This window comes from Anopheles coluzzii, chromosome 2 (genome assembly GCF_943734685.1).
Source record: "Anopheles coluzzii chromosome 2, AcolN3, whole genome shotgun sequence".
NCBI lineage: Eukaryota > Metazoa > Arthropoda > Insecta > Diptera > Culicidae > Anopheles > Anopheles coluzzii.
In genome coordinates, this window is record NC_064670.1 from 90,686,183 (window position 1) to 90,702,662 (window position 16,480).

The 16,480-nt window shown below is 46.3% G+C and overlaps 33 non-coding genes across 33 annotated transcripts; all 33 read right to left on the minus strand.

Moving 5' to 3' along the window:
• Window positions 1–63: 63 nt before the first annotated feature.
• On the minus strand, window positions 64–182 carry LOC125907011 (5S ribosomal RNA). Its single transcript, XR_007452342.1, has one exon. It is a non-coding gene; the product is annotated as a 5S ribosomal RNA (ribosomal RNA).
• A 380-nt stretch (window positions 183–562) lies between these two features.
• Window positions 563–681, minus strand: LOC125907012 (5S ribosomal RNA). The gene has a single exon (XR_007452343.1). It is a non-coding gene; the product is annotated as a 5S ribosomal RNA (ribosomal RNA).
• Window positions 682–1,063: 382 nt separating this feature from the next.
• Window positions 1,064–1,182, minus strand: LOC125907013 (5S ribosomal RNA). Its single transcript, XR_007452344.1, has one exon. It is a non-coding gene; the product is annotated as a 5S ribosomal RNA (ribosomal RNA).
• Window positions 1,183–1,562: 380 nt separating this feature from the next.
• Window positions 1,563–1,681, minus strand: LOC125907014 (5S ribosomal RNA). Its single transcript, XR_007452345.1, has one exon. It is a non-coding gene; the product is annotated as a 5S ribosomal RNA (ribosomal RNA).
• Window positions 1,682–2,061: 380 nt separating this feature from the next.
• Window positions 2,062–2,180, minus strand: LOC125907015 (5S ribosomal RNA). Its single transcript, XR_007452346.1, has one exon. It is a non-coding gene; the product is annotated as a 5S ribosomal RNA (ribosomal RNA).
• Window positions 2,181–2,562: 382 nt separating this feature from the next.
• LOC125907016 (5S ribosomal RNA) lies at window positions 2,563–2,681 on the minus strand. Its single transcript, XR_007452347.1, has one exon. It is a non-coding gene; the product is annotated as a 5S ribosomal RNA (ribosomal RNA).
• A 380-nt stretch (window positions 2,682–3,061) lies between these two features.
• LOC125907017 (5S ribosomal RNA) lies at window positions 3,062–3,180 on the minus strand. Its single transcript, XR_007452348.1, has one exon. It is a non-coding gene; the product is annotated as a 5S ribosomal RNA (ribosomal RNA).
• A 380-nt stretch (window positions 3,181–3,560) lies between these two features.
• LOC125907018 (5S ribosomal RNA) lies at window positions 3,561–3,679 on the minus strand. Its single transcript, XR_007452349.1, has one exon. It is a non-coding gene; the product is annotated as a 5S ribosomal RNA (ribosomal RNA).
• A 382-nt stretch (window positions 3,680–4,061) lies between these two features.
• LOC125907171 (5S ribosomal RNA) lies at window positions 4,062–4,180 on the minus strand. The gene has a single exon (XR_007452503.1). It is a non-coding gene; the product is annotated as a 5S ribosomal RNA (ribosomal RNA).
• Window positions 4,181–4,560: 380 nt separating this feature from the next.
• Window positions 4,561–4,679, minus strand: LOC125907019 (5S ribosomal RNA). The gene has a single exon (XR_007452350.1). It is a non-coding gene; the product is annotated as a 5S ribosomal RNA (ribosomal RNA).
• Window positions 4,680–5,061: 382 nt separating this feature from the next.
• Window positions 5,062–5,180, minus strand: LOC125907020 (5S ribosomal RNA). Its single transcript, XR_007452351.1, has one exon. It is a non-coding gene; the product is annotated as a 5S ribosomal RNA (ribosomal RNA).
• Window positions 5,181–5,562: 382 nt separating this feature from the next.
• Window positions 5,563–5,681, minus strand: LOC125907021 (5S ribosomal RNA). Its single transcript, XR_007452352.1, has one exon. It is a non-coding gene; the product is annotated as a 5S ribosomal RNA (ribosomal RNA).
• Window positions 5,682–6,061: 380 nt separating this feature from the next.
• On the minus strand, window positions 6,062–6,180 carry LOC125907022 (5S ribosomal RNA). The gene has a single exon (XR_007452353.1). It is a non-coding gene; the product is annotated as a 5S ribosomal RNA (ribosomal RNA).
• Window positions 6,181–6,562: 382 nt separating this feature from the next.
• LOC125907023 (5S ribosomal RNA) lies at window positions 6,563–6,681 on the minus strand. The gene has a single exon (XR_007452354.1). It is a non-coding gene; the product is annotated as a 5S ribosomal RNA (ribosomal RNA).
• Window positions 6,682–7,061: 380 nt separating this feature from the next.
• Window positions 7,062–7,180, minus strand: LOC125907024 (5S ribosomal RNA). The gene has a single exon (XR_007452355.1). It is a non-coding gene; the product is annotated as a 5S ribosomal RNA (ribosomal RNA).
• Window positions 7,181–7,562: 382 nt separating this feature from the next.
• Window positions 7,563–7,681, minus strand: LOC125907025 (5S ribosomal RNA). Its single transcript, XR_007452356.1, has one exon. It is a non-coding gene; the product is annotated as a 5S ribosomal RNA (ribosomal RNA).
• A 382-nt stretch (window positions 7,682–8,063) lies between these two features.
• On the minus strand, window positions 8,064–8,182 carry LOC125907026 (5S ribosomal RNA). The gene has a single exon (XR_007452357.1). It is a non-coding gene; the product is annotated as a 5S ribosomal RNA (ribosomal RNA).
• Window positions 8,183–8,562: 380 nt separating this feature from the next.
• On the minus strand, window positions 8,563–8,681 carry LOC125907027 (5S ribosomal RNA). Its single transcript, XR_007452358.1, has one exon. It is a non-coding gene; the product is annotated as a 5S ribosomal RNA (ribosomal RNA).
• A 382-nt stretch (window positions 8,682–9,063) lies between these two features.
• Window positions 9,064–9,182, minus strand: LOC125907028 (5S ribosomal RNA). Its single transcript, XR_007452359.1, has one exon. It is a non-coding gene; the product is annotated as a 5S ribosomal RNA (ribosomal RNA).
• A 380-nt stretch (window positions 9,183–9,562) lies between these two features.
• LOC125907029 (5S ribosomal RNA) lies at window positions 9,563–9,681 on the minus strand. The gene has a single exon (XR_007452361.1). It is a non-coding gene; the product is annotated as a 5S ribosomal RNA (ribosomal RNA).
• A 381-nt stretch (window positions 9,682–10,062) lies between these two features.
• Window positions 10,063–10,181, minus strand: LOC125907030 (5S ribosomal RNA). Its single transcript, XR_007452362.1, has one exon. It is a non-coding gene; the product is annotated as a 5S ribosomal RNA (ribosomal RNA).
• A 380-nt stretch (window positions 10,182–10,561) lies between these two features.
• On the minus strand, window positions 10,562–10,680 carry LOC125907031 (5S ribosomal RNA). The gene has a single exon (XR_007452363.1). It is a non-coding gene; the product is annotated as a 5S ribosomal RNA (ribosomal RNA).
• A 380-nt stretch (window positions 10,681–11,060) lies between these two features.
• On the minus strand, window positions 11,061–11,179 carry LOC125907032 (5S ribosomal RNA). The gene has a single exon (XR_007452364.1). It is a non-coding gene; the product is annotated as a 5S ribosomal RNA (ribosomal RNA).
• Window positions 11,180–11,561: 382 nt separating this feature from the next.
• Window positions 11,562–11,680, minus strand: LOC125907033 (5S ribosomal RNA). Its single transcript, XR_007452365.1, has one exon. It is a non-coding gene; the product is annotated as a 5S ribosomal RNA (ribosomal RNA).
• A 380-nt stretch (window positions 11,681–12,060) lies between these two features.
• On the minus strand, window positions 12,061–12,179 carry LOC125907034 (5S ribosomal RNA). Its single transcript, XR_007452366.1, has one exon. It is a non-coding gene; the product is annotated as a 5S ribosomal RNA (ribosomal RNA).
• Window positions 12,180–12,561: 382 nt separating this feature from the next.
• Window positions 12,562–12,680, minus strand: LOC125907035 (5S ribosomal RNA). The gene has a single exon (XR_007452367.1). It is a non-coding gene; the product is annotated as a 5S ribosomal RNA (ribosomal RNA).
• Window positions 12,681–13,060: 380 nt separating this feature from the next.
• LOC125907036 (5S ribosomal RNA) lies at window positions 13,061–13,179 on the minus strand. Its single transcript, XR_007452368.1, has one exon. It is a non-coding gene; the product is annotated as a 5S ribosomal RNA (ribosomal RNA).
• A 380-nt stretch (window positions 13,180–13,559) lies between these two features.
• LOC125907037 (5S ribosomal RNA) lies at window positions 13,560–13,678 on the minus strand. The gene has a single exon (XR_007452369.1). It is a non-coding gene; the product is annotated as a 5S ribosomal RNA (ribosomal RNA).
• A 382-nt stretch (window positions 13,679–14,060) lies between these two features.
• LOC125907038 (5S ribosomal RNA) lies at window positions 14,061–14,179 on the minus strand. Its single transcript, XR_007452370.1, has one exon. It is a non-coding gene; the product is annotated as a 5S ribosomal RNA (ribosomal RNA).
• A 382-nt stretch (window positions 14,180–14,561) lies between these two features.
• On the minus strand, window positions 14,562–14,680 carry LOC125907039 (5S ribosomal RNA). The gene has a single exon (XR_007452371.1). It is a non-coding gene; the product is annotated as a 5S ribosomal RNA (ribosomal RNA).
• A 380-nt stretch (window positions 14,681–15,060) lies between these two features.
• On the minus strand, window positions 15,061–15,179 carry LOC125907040 (5S ribosomal RNA). The gene has a single exon (XR_007452372.1). It is a non-coding gene; the product is annotated as a 5S ribosomal RNA (ribosomal RNA).
• A 382-nt stretch (window positions 15,180–15,561) lies between these two features.
• Window positions 15,562–15,680, minus strand: LOC125907041 (5S ribosomal RNA). The gene has a single exon (XR_007452373.1). It is a non-coding gene; the product is annotated as a 5S ribosomal RNA (ribosomal RNA).
• Window positions 15,681–16,060: 380 nt separating this feature from the next.
• LOC125907042 (5S ribosomal RNA) lies at window positions 16,061–16,179 on the minus strand. The gene has a single exon (XR_007452374.1). It is a non-coding gene; the product is annotated as a 5S ribosomal RNA (ribosomal RNA).
• Window positions 16,180–16,480: the final 301 nt, after the last annotated feature.

A 16,480-nucleotide genomic window follows, 5' to 3' on the forward strand; every position in this document is an offset into this window, starting at 1 on the left:
TGGATACATTCCATGCGACCAAACACATCCCCGATGAGGCTGAGAAAAGCAAAAAGGTGAAGATGCCAACGACACATGGTTTTCCCAAGTGGTCACCCACCTAAGTACTAGCCATGCCCGATGTTGCTTAACTTCGGTGATCGGACGAGAACCGGTGTTTTCAACATGGTATGGTCGTTGACAACCATGCCCGCCGCTAACACGCAACATAAACCAACGTCACACCGCCGTCTAACGTTCAAATCTAGTGTGGAATTCATCTTTTCTGCAGCCTCCACAGGTCACAGGGCTCAAGCTACAATGCTTTTCACACAATAAAACACATTTTCAATAGTGGTTGTTTGAGAAAAAGTATGTTCGACCACAGTTCCCCCACTCCAACATATGCTACGAAGAGCTATAAATAGAACAACATCGCCCTTCGAGGGAAGCGTTAGAAGGAGGAACAATTCATCCAAAAGGAACTTTTCACAGCGTACTGGGATGACCACAAGGACGATGGATACATTCCATGCGACCAAACACATCCCCGATGAGGCTGAGAAAAGCAAAAAGGTGAAGATGCCAACGACACATGGTTTTCCCAAGTGGTCACCCACCTAAGTACTAGCCATGCCCGATGTTGCTTAACTTCGGTGATCGGACGAGAACCGGTGTTTTCAACATGGTATGGTCGTTGACAACCATGCCCGCCGCTAACACGCAACATAAACCAACGTCACACCGCCGTCTAACGTTCAAATCTAGTGTGGAATTCATCTTTTCTGCAGTCTCCACAGGTCACAGGGCTCAAGCTACAATGCTTTTCACACAATAAAACACATTTTCAATAGTGGTTGTTTGAGAAAAAGTATGTTCGACCACAGTTCCCCCACTCCAACATATGCTACGAAGAGCTATAAATAGAACAACATCGCCCTTCGAGGGAAGCGTTAGAAGAAGGAAAGAATTCATCCAAAAAGAACTTTTTCACAGCGTACTGGGATGACCACAAGGACGATGGATACATTCCTTGCCACCAAACACATCCCCGATGAGGCTGAGAAAAGCAAAAAGGTGAAGATGCCAACGACACATGGTTTTCCCAAGTGGTCACCCACCTAAGTACTAGCCATGCCCGATGTTGCTTAACTTCGGTGATCGGACGAGAACCGGTGTTTTCAACATGGTATGGTCGTTGACAACCATGCCCGCCGCTAACACGCAACATAAACCAACGTCACACCGCCGTCTAACGTTCAAATCTAGTGTGGAATTCATCTTTTCTGCAGCCTCCACAAGTCACAGAGCACAAGGTACAGTGCTTTTTACACAATAAATTGCATCTTCTTGAGTGGTTGTTTGAGAAAAAGTATGTTCGACCACAGTTCCCCCACTCCAACATATGCTACGAAGGGCTATAAATAGAACAACATCGCCCTTCGAGGGAAGCGTTAGAAGGAGGAACAATTCATCCAAAAGGAACTTTTCACAGCGTACTGGGATGACCACAAGGACGATGGATACATTCCATGCGACCAAACACATCCCCGATGAGGCTGAGAAAAGCAAAAAGGTGAAGATGCCAACGACACATGGTTTTCCCAAGTGGTCACCCACCTAAGTACTAGCCATGCCCGATGTTGCTTAACTTCGGTGATCGGACGAGAACCGGTGTTTTCAACATGGTATGGTCGTTGACAACCATGCCCGCCGCTAACACGCAACATAAACCAACGTCACACCGCCGTCTAACGTTCAAATCTAGTGTGGAATTCATCTTTTCTGCAGTCTCCACAAGTCACAGGGCTCAAGCTACAATGCTTTTTACACAATAAAACACATTTTCAATAGTGGTTGTTTGAGAAAAAGTATGTTCGACCACAGTTCCCCCACTCCAACATATGCTACGAAGGGCTATAAATAGAACAACATCGCCCTTCGAGGGAAGCGTTAGAAGGGGAACAATTCATCCAAAAGGAACTTTTTCACAGCGTACTGGGATGACCACAAGGACGATGGATACATTCCATGCGACCAAACACATCCCCGATGAGGCTGAGAAAAGCAAAAAGGTGAAGATGCCAACGACACATGGTTTTCCCAAGTGGTCACCCACCTAAGTACTAGCCATGCCCGATGTTGCTTAACTTCGGTGATCGGACGAGAACCGGTGTTTTCAACATGGTATGGTCGTTGACAACCATGCCCGCCGCTAACACGCAACATAAACCAACGTCACACCGCCGTCTAACGTTCAAATCTAGTGTGGAATTCATCTTTTCTGCAGCCTCCACAGGTCACAGGGCTCAAGTTACAATGCTTTTCACACAACAAAACACATTTTCAATAGTGGTTGTTTGAGAAAAAGTATGTTCGACCACAGTACCCCCACTCCAACATATGCTACGAAGGGCTATAAATAGAACAACATCGCCCTTCGAGCGAAGCGTTAGAAGGAGGAAAGAATTCATCAAAAAGGAACTTTTTCACAGCGTACTGGGATGACCACAAGGACGATGGATACATTCCATGCGACCAAACACATCCCCGATGAGGCTGAGAAAAGCAAAAAGGTGAAGATGCCAACGACACATGGTTTTCCCAAGTGGTCACCCACCTAAGTACTAGCCATGCCCGATGTTGCTTAACTTCGGTGATCGGACGAGAACCGGTGTTTTCAACATGGTATGGTCGTTGACAACCATGCCCGCCGCTAACACGCAACATAAACCAACGTCACACCGCCGTCTAACGTTCAAATCTAGTGTGGAATTCATCTTTTCTGCAGCCTCCACAGGTCACAGGGCTCAAGCTACAATGCTTTTCACACAATAAAACACATTTTCAATAGTGGTTGTTTGAGAAAAAGTATGTTCGACCACAGTTCCCCCACTCCAACATATGCTACGAAGAGCTATAAATAGAACAACATCGCCCTTCGAGGGAAGCGTTAGAAGGAGGAACAATTCATCCAAAAGGAACTTTTCACAGCGTACTGGGATGACCACAAGGACGATGGATACATTCCATGCGACCAAACACATCCCCGATGAGGCTGAGAAAAGCAAAAAGGTGAAGATGCCAACGACACATGGTTTTCCCAAGTGGTCACCCACCTAAGTACTAGCCATGCCCGATGTTGCTTAACTTCGGTGATCGGACGAGAACCGGTGTTTTCAACATGGTATGGTCGTTGACAACCATGCCCGCCGCTAACACGCAACATAAACCAACGTCACACCGCCGTCTAACGTTCAAATCTAGTGTGGAATTCATCTTTTCTGCAGCCTCCACAAGTCACAGAGCACAAGGTACAGTGCTTTTTACACAATAAATTGCATCTTCTTGAGTGGTTGTTTGAGAAAAAGTATGTTCGACCACAGTTCCCCCACTCCAACATATGCTACGAAGGGCTATAAATAGAACAACATCGCCCTTCGAGGGAAGCGTTAGAAGGAGGAACAATTCATCCAAAAGGAACTTTTCACAGCGTACTGGGATGACCACAAGGACGATGGATACATTCCATGCGACCAAACACATCCCCGATGAGGCTGAGAAAAGCAAAAAGGTGAAGATGCCAACGACACATGGTTTTCCCAAGTGGTCACCCACCTAAGTACTAGCCATGCCCGATGTTGCTTAACTTCGGTGATCGGACGAGAACCGGTGTTTTCAACATGGTATGGTCGTTGACAACCATGCCCGCCGCTAACACGCAACATAAACCAACGTCACACCGCCGTCTAACGTTCAAATCTAGTGTGGAATTCATCTTTTCTGCAGTCTCCACAGGTCACAGGGCTCAAGCTACAATGCTTTTCACACAATAAAACACATTTTCAATAGTGGTTGTTTGAGAAAAAGTATGTTCGACCACAGTTCCCCCACTCCAACATATGCTACGAAGAGCTATAAATAGAACAACATCGCCCTTCGAGGGAAGCGTTAGAAGAAGGAAAGAATTCATCCAAAAAGAACTTTTTCACAGCGTACTGGGATGACCACAAGGACGATGGATACATTCCTTGCCACCAAACACATCCCCGATGAGGCTGAGAAAAGCAAAAAGGTGAAGATGCCAACGACATATGGTTTTCCCAAGTGGTCACCCACCTAAGTACTAGCCATGCCCGATGTTGCTTAACTTCGGTGATCGGACGAGAACCGGTGTTTTCAACATGGTATGGTCGTTGACAACCATGCCCGCCGCTAACACGCAACATAAACCAACGTCACACCGCCGTCTAACGTTCAAATCTAGTGTGGAATTCATCTTTTCTGCAGTCTCCACAAGTCACAGGGCTCAAGCTACAATGCTTTTTACACAATAAAACACATTTTCAATAGTGGTTGTTTGAGAAAAAGTATGTTCGACCACAGTTCCCCCACTCCAACATATGCTACGAAGGGCTATAAATAGAACAACATCGCCCTTCGAGGGAAGCGTTAGAAGGGGAACAATTCATCCAAAAGGAACTTTTTCACAGCGTACTGGGATGACCACAAGGACGATGGATACATTCCATGCGACCAAACACATCCCCGATGAGGCTGAGAAAAGCAAAAAGGTGAAGATGCCAACGACACATGGTTTTCCCAAGTGGTCACCCACCTAAGTACTAGCCATGCCCGATGTTGCTTAACTTCGGTGATCGGACGAGAACCGGTGTTTTCAACATGGTATGGTCGTTGACAACCATGCCCGCCGCTAACACGCAACATAAACCAACGTCACACCGCCGTCTAACGTTCAAATCTAGTGTGGAATTCATCTTTTCTGCAGCCTCCACAGGTCACAGGGCTCAAGTTACAATGCTTTTCACACAACAAAACACATTTTCAATAGTGGTTGTTTGAGAAAAAGTATGTTCGACCACAGTACCCCCACTCCAACATATGCTACGAAGGGCTATAAATAGAACAACATCGCCCTTCGAGCGAAGCGTTAGAAGAAGGAAAGAATTCATCAAAAAGGAACTTTTTCACAGCGTACTGGGATGACCACAAGGACGATGGATACATTCCATGCGACCAAACACATCCCCGATGAGGCTGAGAAAAGCAAAAAGGTGAAGATGCCAACGACACATGGTTTTCCCAAGTGGTCACCCACCTAAGTACTAGCCATGCCCGATGTTGCTTAACTTCGGTGATCGGACGAGAACCGGTGTTTTCAACATGGTATGGTCGTTGACAACCATGCCCGCCGCTAACACGCAACATAAACCAACGTCACACCGCCGTCTAACGTTCAAATCTAGTGTGGAATTCATCTTTTCTGCAGTCTCCACAGGTCACAGGGCTCAAGCTACAATGCTTTTCACACAATAAAACACATTTTCAATAGTGGTTGTTTGAGAAAAAGTATGTTCGACCACAGTTCCCCCACTCCAACATATGCTACGAAGAGCTATAAATAGAACAACATCGCCCTTCGAGGGAAGCGTTAGAAGAAGGAAAGAATTCATCCAAAAAGAACTTTTTCACAGCGTACTGGGATGACCACAAGGACGATGGATACATTCCTTGCCACCAAACACATCCCCGATGAGGCTGAGAAAAGCAAAAAGGTGAAGATGCCAACGACACATGGTTTTCCCAAGTGGTCACCCACCTAAGTACTAGCCATGCCCGATGTTGCTTAACTTCGGTGATCGGACGAGAACCGGTGTTTTCAACATGGTATGGTCGTTGACAACCATGCCCGCCGCTAACACGCAACATAAACCAACGTCACACCGCCGTCTAACGTTCAAATCTAGTGTGGAATTCATCTTTTCTGCAGTCTCCACAAGTCACAGGGCTCAAGCTACAATGCTTTTCACACAATAAAACACATTTTCAATAGTGGTTGTTTGAGAAAAAGTATGTTCGACCACAGTTCCCCCACTCCAACATATGCTACGAAGGGCTATAAATAGAACAACATCGCCCTTCGAGGGAAGCGTTAGAAGGGGAACAATTCATCCAAAAGGAACTTTTTCACAGCGTACTGGGATGACCACAAGGACGATGGATACATTCCATGCGACCAAACACATCCCCGATGAGGCTGAGAAAAGCAAAAAGGTGAAGATGCCAACGACACATGGTTTTCCCAAGTGGTCACCCACCTAAGTACTAGCCATGCCCGATGTTGCTTAACTTCGGTGATCGGACGAGAACCGGTGTTTTCAACATGGTATGGTCGTTGACAACCATGCCCGCCGCTAACACGCAACATAAACCAACGTCACACCGCCGTCTAACGTTCAAATCTAGTGTGGAATTCATCTTTTCTGCAGCCTCCACAGGTCACAGGGCTCAAGTTACAATGCTTTTCACACAACAAAACACATTTTCAATAGTGGTTGTTTGAGAAAAAGTATGTTCGACCACAGTACCCCCACTCCAACATATGCTACGAAGGGCTATAAATAGAACAACATCGCCCTTCGAGCGAAGCGTTAGAAGAAGGAAAGAATTCATCAAAAAGGAACTTTTTCACAGCGTACTGGGATGACCACAAGGACGATGGATACATTCCATGCGACCAAACACATCCCCGATGAGGCTGAGAAAAGCAAAAAGGTGAAGATGCCAACGACACATGGTTTTCCCAAGTGGTCACCCACCTAAGTACTAGCCATGCCCGATGTTGCTTAACTTCGGTGATCGGACGAGAACCGGTGTTTTCAACATGGTATGGTCGTTGACAACCATGCCCGCCGCTAACACGCAACATAAACCAACGTCACACCGCCGTCTAACGTTCAAATCTAGTGTGGAATTCATCTTTTCTGCAGCCTCCACAGGTCACAGGGCTCAAGCTACAATGCTTTTCACACAATAAAACACATTTTCAATAGTGGTTGTTTGAGAAAAAGTATGTTCGACCACAGTACCCCCACTCCAACATATGCTACGAAGGGCTATAAATAGAACAACATCGCCCTTCGAGGGAAGCGTTAGAAGGGGAACAATTCATCCAAAAGGAACTTTTTCACAGCGTACTGGGATGACCACAAGGACGATGGATACATTCCATGCGACCAAACACATCCCCGATGAGGCTGAGAAAAGCAAAAAGGTGAAGATGCCAACGACACATGGTTTTCCCAAGTGGTCACCCACCTAAGTACTAGCCATGCCCGATGTTGCTTAACTTCGGTGATCGGACGAGAACCGGTGTTTTCAACATGGTATGGTCGTTGACAACCATGCCCGCCGCTAACACGCAACATAAACCAACGTCACACCGCCGTCTAACGTTCAAATCTAGTGTGGAATTCATCTTTTCTGCAGCCTCCACAGGTCACAGGGCTCAAGTTACAATGCTTTTCACACAACAAAACACATTTTCAATAGTGGTTGTTTGAGAAAAAGTATGTTCGACCACAGTACCCCCACTCCAACATATGCTACGAAGGGCTATAAATAGAACAACATCGCCCTTCGAGCGAAGCGTTAGAAGAAGGAAAGAATTCATCAAAAAGGAACTTTTTCACAGCGTACTGGGATGACCACAAGGACGATGGATACATTCCATGCGACCAAACACATCCCCGATGAGGCTGAGAAAAGCAAAAAGGTGAAGATGCCAACGACACATGGTTTTCCCAAGTGGTCACCCACCTAAGTACTAGCCATGCCCGATGTTGCTTAACTTCGGTGATCGGACGAGAACCGGTGTTTTCAACATGGTATGGTCGTTGACAACCATGCCCGCCGCTAACACGCAACATAAACCAACGTCACACCGCCGTCTAACGTTCAAATCTAGTGTGGAATTCATCTTTTCTGCAGCCTCCACAGGTCACAGGGCTCAAGTTACAATGCTTTTCACACAACAAAACACATTTTCAATAGTGGTTGTTTGAGAAAAAGTATGTTCGACCACAGTACCCCCACTCCAACATATGCTACGAAGGGCTATAAATAGAACAACATCGCCCTTCGAGCGAAGCGTTAGAAGAAGGAAAGAATTCATCAAAAAGGAACTTTTTCACAGCGTACTGGGATGACCACAAGGACGATGGATACATTCCATGCGACCAAACACATCCCCGATGAGGCTGAGAAAAGCAAAAAGGTGAAGATGCCAACGACACATGGTTTTCCCAAGTGGTCACCCACCTAAGTACTAGCCATGCCCGATGTTGCTTAACTTCGGTGATCGGACGAGAACCGGTGTTTTCAACATGGTATGGTCGTTGACAACCATGCCCGCCGCTAACACGCAACATAAACCAACGTCACACCGCCGTCTAACGTTCAAATCTAGTGTGGAATTCATCTTTTCTGCAGCCTCCACAAGTCACAGAGCACAAGTTAAAATGATTTTCACACAACAAAACACATTTTCAATAGTGGTTATTTGAGAAAAAGTATGTTCGACCACAGTTCCCCCACTCCAACATATGCTACGAAGGGCTATAAATAGAACAACATCGCCCTTCGAGGCGAGCGTTAGAAGGGGAACAATTCATCCAAAAGGAACTTTTTCACAGCGTACTGGGATGACCACAAGGACGATGGATACATTCCATGCGACCAAACACATCCCCGATGAGGCTGAGAAAAGCAAAAAGGTGAAGATGCCAACGACACATGGTTTTCCCAAGTGGTCACCCACCTAAGTACTAGCCATGCCCGATGTTGCTTAACTTCGGTGATCGGACGAGAACCGGTGTTTTCAACATGGTATGGTCGTTGACAACCATGCCCGCCGCTAACACGCAACATAAACCAACGTCACACCGCCGTCTAACGTTCAAATCTAATGTGGAATGCATCTTTTCTGCAGCCTCCACAAGTCACAGAGCTCAAGGTACAGTGCTTTTTACACACTAAAACACACCTTCAAGAGTGGTTGTTTGAGAAAAAGTATGTTCGACCACAGTTCCCCCACTCCAACATATGCTACGAAGGGCTATAAATAGAACAACATCGCCCTTCGAGGGAAGCGTTAGAAGAAGGAAAGAATTCATCCAAAAGGAACTTTTTCACAGCGTACTGGGATGACCACAAGGACGATGGATACATTCCATGCGACCAAACACATCCCCGATGAGGCTGAGAAAAGCAAAAAGGTGAAGATGCCAACGACACATGGTTTTCCCAAGTGGTCACCCACCTAAGTACTAGCCATGCCCGATGTTGCTTAACTTCGGTGATCGGACGAGAACCGGTGTTTTCAACATGGTATGGTCGTTGACAACCATGCCCGCCGCTAACACGCAACATAAACCAACGTCACACCGCCGTCTAACGTTCAAATCTAGTGTGGAATTCATCTTTTCTGCAGCCTCCACAGGTCACAGGGCTCAAGCTACAGTGCTTTTTACACAATAAATTGCATCTTCAAGAGTGGTTGTTTGAGAAAAAGTATGTTCGACCACAGTTCCCCCACTCCAACATATGCGACGAAGGGCTATAAATAGAACAACATCGCCCTTCGAGGGAAGCGTTAGAAGGGGAACAATTCATCCAAAAGGAACTTTTTCACAGCGTCCTGGGGTGACCACAAGGACGATGGATACATTCCATGCGACCAAACACATCCCCGATGAGGCTGAGAAAAGCAAAAAGGTGAAGATGCCAACGACACATGGTTTTCCCAAGTGGTCACCCACCTAAGTACTAGCCATGCCCGATGTTGCTTAACTTCGGTGATCGGACGAGAACCGGTGTTTTCAACATGGTATGGTCGTTGACAACCATGCCCGCCGCTAACACGCAACATAAACCAACGTCACACCGCCGTCTAACGTTCAAATCTAGTGTGGAATTCATCTTTTCTGCAGTCTCCACAGGTCACAGGACACAAGCTACCATGGTTTTCACACAAATAAATCCATTTTCAATAGTGGTTGTTTGAGAAAAAGTATGTTTGACCACAGTACCCCCACTCCAACATATGCTACGAAGGGCTATAAATAGAACAACATCGCCCTTCGAGGGAAGCGTTAGAAGGAGGAACAATTCATCCAAAAGGAACTTTTTCACAGCGTACTGGGATGACCACAAGGACGATGGATACATTCCATGCGACCAAACACATCCCCGATGAGGCTGAGAAAAGCAAAAAGGTGAAGATGCCAACGACACATGGTTTTCCCAAGTGGTCACCCACCTAAGTACTAGCCATGCCCGATGTTGCTTAACTTCGGTGATCGGACGAGAACCGGTGTTTTCAACATGGTATGGTCGTTGACAACCATGCCCGCCGCTAACACGCAACATAAACCAACGTCACACCGCCGTCTAACGTTCAAATCTAGTGTGGAATTCATCTTTTCTGCAGCCTCCACAGGTCACAGGGCTCAAGCTACAATGGTTTTCAAACAATAAATTGCATCTTCTTGAGTGGTTGTTTGAGAAAAAGTATGTTTGAACACAGTACCCCCACTCCACCATATGCTACGAAGGGCTATAAATAGAACAACATCGCCCTTCGAGGGAAGCGTTAGAAGGGGAACAATTCATCCAAAAGGAACTTTTTCACAGCGTACTGGGATGACCACAAGGACGATGGATACATTCCATGCGACCAAACACATCCCCGATGAGGCTGAGAAAAGCAAAAAGGTGAAGATGCCAACGACACATGGTTTTCCCAAGTGGTCACCCACCTAAGTACTAGCCATGCCCGATGTTGCTTAACTTCGGTGATCGGACGAGAACCGGTGTTTTCAACATGGTATGGTCGTTGACAACCATGCCCGCCGCTAACACGCAACATAAACCAACGTCACACCGCCGTCTAACGTTCAAATCTAGTGTGGAATTCATCTTTTCTGCAGCCTCCACAAGTCACAGAGCTCAAGGTACAGTGCTTTTTACACAGTAAATTGCATCTTCTTGAGTGGTTGTTTGAGAAAAAGTATGTTCGACCACAGTTCCCCCACTCCAACGTATGCTACGAAGGGCTATAAATAGAACAACATCGCCCTTCGAGGGAAGCGTTAGAAGGGGAACAATTCATCCAAAAGGAACTTTTTCACAGCGTACTGGGATGACCACAAGGACGATGGATACATTCCATGCGACCAAACACATCCCCGATGAGGCTGAGAAAAGCAAAAAGGAGAAGATGCCAACGACACATGGTTTTCCCAAGTGGTCACCCACCTAAGTACTAGCCATGCCCGATGTTGCTTAACTTCGGTGATCGGACGAGAACCGGTGTTTTCAACATGGTATGGTCGTTGACAACCATGCCCGCCGCTAACACGCAACATAAACCAACGTCACACCGCCGTCTAACGTTCAAATCTAGTGTGGAATTCATCTTTTCTGCAGCCTCCACAGGTCACAGGGCTCAAGCTACAATGGTTTTCAAACAATAAATTGCATCTTCTTGAGTGGTTGTTTGAGAAAAAGTATGTTTGAACACAGTACCCCCACTCCACCATATGCTACGAAGGGCTATAAATAGAACAACATCGCCCTTCGAGGGAAGCGTTAGAAGAAGGAAAGAATTCATCCAAAAAGAACTTTTTCACAGCGTACTGGGATGACCACAAGGACGATGGATACATTCCTTGCCACCAAACACATCCCCGATGAGGCTGAGAAAAGCAAAAAGGTGAAGATGCCAACGACACATGGTTTTCCCAAGTGGTCACCCACCTAAGTACTAGCCATGCCCGATGTTGCTTAACTTCGGTGATCGGACGAGAACCGGTGTTTTCAACATGGTATGGTCGTTGACAACCATGCCCGCCGCTAACACGCAACATAAACCAACGTCACACCGCCGTCTAACGTTCAAATCTAGTGTGGAATTCATCTTTTCTGCAGTCTCCACAAGTCACAGGGCTCAAGCTACAATGCTTTTCACACAATAAAACACATTTTCAATAGTGGTTGTTTGAGAAAAAGTATGTTCGACCACAGTTCCCCCACTCCAACATATGCTACGAAGGGCTATAAATAGAACAACATCGCCCTTCGAGGGAAGCGTTAGAAGGGGAACAATTCATCCAAAAGGAACTTTTTCACAGCGTACTGGGATGACCACAAGGACGATGGATACATTCCATGCGACCAAACACATCCCCGATGAGGCTGAGAAAAGCAAAAAGGTGAAGATGCCAACGACACATGGTTTTCCCAAGTGGTCACCCACCTAAGTACTAGCCATGCCCGATGTTGCTTAACTTCGGTGATCGGACGAGAACCGGTGTTTTCAACATGGTATGGTCGTTGACAACCATGCCCGCCGCTAACACGCAACATAAACCAACGTCACACCGCCGTCTAACGTTCAAATCTAGTGTGGAATTCATCTTTTCTGCAGCCTCCACAGGTCACAGGGCTCAAGTTACAATGCTTTTCACACAACAAAACACATTTTCAATAGTGGTTGTTTGAGAAAAAGTATGTTCGACCACAGTACCCCCACTCCAACATATGCTACGAAGGGCTATAAATAGAACAACATCGCCCTTCGAGCGAAGCGTTAGAAGAAGGAAAGAATTCATCAAAAAGGAACTTTTTCACAGCGTACTGGGATGACCACAAGGACGATGGATACATTCCATGCGACCAAACACATCCCCGATGAGGCTGAGAAAAGCAAAAAGGTGAAGATGCCAACGACACATGGTTTTCCCAAGTGGTCACCCACCTAAGTACTAGCCATGCCCGATGTTGCTTAACTTCGGTGATCGGACGAGAACCGGTGTTTTCAACATGGTATGGTCGTTGACAACCATGCCCGCCGCTAACACGCAACATAAACCAACGTCACACCGCCGTCTAACGTTCAAATCTAGTGTGGAATTCATCTTTTCTGCAGCCTCCACAGGTCACAGGGCTCAAGCTACAATGCTTTTCACACAATAAAACACATTTTCAATAGTGGTTGTTTGAGAAAAAGTATGTTCGACCACAGTACCCCCACTCCAACATATGCTACGAAGGGCTATAAATAGAACAACATCGCCCTTCGAGGGAAGCGTTAGAAGGGGAACAATTCATCCAAAAGGAACTTTTTCACAGCGTACTGGGATGACCACAAGGACGATGGATACATTCCATGCGACCAAACACATCCCCGATGAGGCTGAGAAAAGCAAAAAGGTGAAGATGCCAACGACACATGGTTTTCCCAAGTGGTCACCCACCTAAGTACTAGCCATGCCCGATGTTGCTTAACTTCGGTGATCGGACGAGAACCGGTGTTTTCAACATGGTATGGTCGTTGACAACCATGCCCGCCGCTAACACGCAACATAAACCAACGTCACACCGCCGTCTAACGTTCAAATCTAGTGTGGAATTCATCTTTTCTGCAGCCTCCACAAGTCACAGAGCACAAGTTAAAATGATTTTCACACAACAAAACACATTTTCAATAGTGGTTATTTGAGAAAAAGTATGTTCGACCACAGTTCCCCCACTCCAACATATGCTACGAAGGGCTATAAATAGAACAACATCGCCCTTCGAGGCGAGCGTTAGAAGGGGAACAATTCATCCAAAAGGAACTTTTTCACAGCGTACTGGGATGACCACAAGGACGATGGATACATTCCATGCGACCAAACACATCCCCGATGAGGCTGAGAAAAGCAAAAAGGTGAAGATGCCAACGACACATGGTTTTCCCAAGTGGTCACCCACCTAAGTACTAGCCATGCCCGATGTTGCTTAACTTCGGTGATCGGACGAGAACCGGTGTTTTCAACATGGTATGGTCGTTGACAACCATGCCCGCCGCTAACACGCAACATAAACCAACGTCACACCGCCGTCTAACGTTCAAATCTAATGTGGAATGCATCTTTTCTGCAGCCTCCACAAGTCACAGAGCTCAAGGTACAGTGCTTTTAACACACAAAAACACAAATTCAAGAGTGGTTGTTTGAGAAAAAGTATGTTCGACCACAGTTCCCCCACTCCAACATATGCTACGAAGGGCTATAAATAGAACAACATCGCCCTTCGAGGGAAGCGTTAGAAGAAGGAAAGAATTCATCCAAAAGGAACTTTTTCACAGCGTACTGGGATGACCACAAGGACGATGGATACATTCCATGCGACCAAACACATCCCCGATGAGGCTGAGAAAAGCAAAAAGGTGAAGATGCCAACGACACATGGTTTTCCCAAGTGGTCACCCACCTAAGTACTAGCCATGCCCGATGTTGCTTAACTTCGGTGATCGGACGAGAACCGGTGTTTTCAACATGGTATGGTCGTTGACAACCATGCCCGCCGCTAACACGCAACATAAACCAACGTCACACCGCCGTCTAACGTTCAAATCTAGTGTGGAATTCATCTTTTCTGCAGCCTTCACAGGTCACAGGGCACAAGCTACAATGCTTTTCACACAACAAAACACATTTTCAATAGTGGTTGTTTGAGAAAAAGTATGTTCGACCACAGTTCCCCCACTCCAACATATGCTGCGAAGGGCTATAAATAGAACAACATCGCCCTTCGAGGGAAGCGTTAGAAGAAGGAAAGAATTCATCCAAAAAGAACTTTTTCACAGCGTACTGGGATGACCACAAGGACGATGGATACATTCCTTGCCACCAAACACATCCCCGATGAGGCTGAGAAAAGCAAAAAGGTGAAGATGCCAACGACACATGGTTTTCCCAAGTGGTCACCCACCTAAGTACTAGCCATGCCCGATGTTGCTTAACTTCGGTGATCGGACGAGAACCGGTGTTTTCAACATGGTATGGTCGTTGACAACCATGCCCGCCGCTAACACGCAACATAAACCAACGTCACACCGCCGTCTAACGTTCAAATCTAGTGTGGAATTCATCTTTTCTGCAGTCTCCACAAGTCACAGGGCTCAAGCTACAATGCTTTTCACACAATAAAACACATTTTCAATAGTGGTTGTTTGAGAAAAAGTATGTTCGACCACAGTTCCCCCACTCCAACATATGCTACGAAGGGCTATAAATAGAACAACATCGCCCTTCGAGGGAAGCGTTAGAAGGGGAACAATTCATCCAAAAGGAACTTTTTCACAGCGTACTGGGATGACCACAAGGACGATGGATACATTCCATGCGACCAAACACATCCCCGATGAGGCTGAGAAAAGCAAAAAGGTGAAGATGCCAACGACACATGGTTTTCCCAAGTGGTCACCCACCTAAGTACTAGCCATGCCCGATGTTGCTTAACTTCGGTGATCGGACGAGAACCGGTGTTTTCAACATGGTATGGTCGTTGACAACCATGCCCGCCGCTAACACGCAACATAAACCAACGTCACACCGCCGTCTAACGTTCAAATCTAGTGTGGAATTCATCTTTTCTGCAGCCTCCACAGGTCACAGGGCTCAAGCTACAGTGCTTTTTACACAATAAATTGCATCTTCAAGAGTGGTTGTTTGAGAAAAAGTATGTTCGACCACAGTTCCCCCACTCCAACATATGCGACGAAGGGCTATAAATAGAACAACATCGCCCTTCGAGGGAAGCGTTAGAAGAAGGAAAGAATTTATCCAAAAAGAACTTTTTCATAGCGTACTGGGATGACCACAAGGACGATGGATACATTCCATGCGACCAAACACATCCCCGATGAGGCTGAGAAAAGCAAAAAGGTGAAGATGCCAACGACACATGGTTTTCCCAAGTGGTCACCCACCTAAGTACTAGCCATGCCCGATGTTGCTTAACTTCGGTGATCGGACGAGAACCGGTGTTTTCAACATGGTATGGTCGTTGACAACCATGCCCGCCGCTAACACGCAACATAAACCAACGTCACACCGCCGTCTAACGTTCAAATCTAGTGTGGAATTCATCTTTTCTGCAGCCTCCACAAGTCACAGAGCTCAAGGTACAGTGCTTTTTACACAGTAAATTGCATCTTCTTGAGTGGTTGTTTGAGAAAAAGTATGTTCGACCACAGTTCCCCCACTCCAACGTATGCTACGAAGGGCTATAAATAGAACAACATCGCCCTTCGAGGGAAGCGTTAGAAGGGGAACAATTCATCCAAAAGGAACTTTTTCACAGCGTACTGGGATGACCACAAGGACGATGGATACATTCCATGCGACCAAACACATCCCCGATGAGGCTGAGAAAAGCAAAAAGGAGAAGATGCCAACGACACATGGTTTTCCCAAGTGGTCACCCACCTAAGTACTAGCCATGCCCGATGTTGCTTAACTTCGGTGATCGGACGAGAACCGGTGTTTTCAACATGGTATGGTCGTTGACAACCATGCCCGCCGCTAACACGCAACATAAACCAACGTCACACCGCCGTCTAACGTTCAAATCTAGTGTGGAATTCATCTTTTCTGCAGCCTCCACAGGTCACAGGGCTCAAGCTACAATGGTTTTCAAACAATAAATTGCATCTTCTTGAGTGGTTGTTTGAGAAAAAGTATGTTTGAACACAGTACCCCCACTCCACCATATGCTACGAAGGGCTATAAATAGAACAACATCGCCCTTCGAGGGAAGCGTTAGAAGGGGAACAATTCATCCAAAAGGAACTTTTTCACAGCGTACTGGG